Below are 295 nucleotides of genomic sequence, written 5' to 3'. Positions count from 1 at the left end.
GCCACCTGTCAGTTGGCATTGTAGCTGGAACAGTGCCGTTCCAGCTATAGTGCCGGCCCTGGCTGGGGGCAAACATAGCATAGAAGAACACCTAACATTTTTCATATAACAAATATTAAAGTGACAATTATATGATGGGTTGACTCCGTGACAACTAGCAAAGGCCTTACTCCACACTGTCTCACGTATGATTTGGTTTGGGGAGGATATCAATTCAAATGTTTGAATGTTTGTTATGATGTGAAGTAAAAATTATTATTAAATATTAAATATATTTTAATTTATTATTTTACGG

Source organism: Corylus avellana, chromosome ca3 (assembly GCF_901000735.1).
Source record: "Corylus avellana chromosome ca3, CavTom2PMs-1.0".
In the NCBI taxonomy this organism is placed as follows: Eukaryota; Viridiplantae; Streptophyta; class Magnoliopsida; order Fagales; family Betulaceae; genus Corylus; species Corylus avellana.
Note: the sequence above shows the minus strand (reverse complement) of the source record.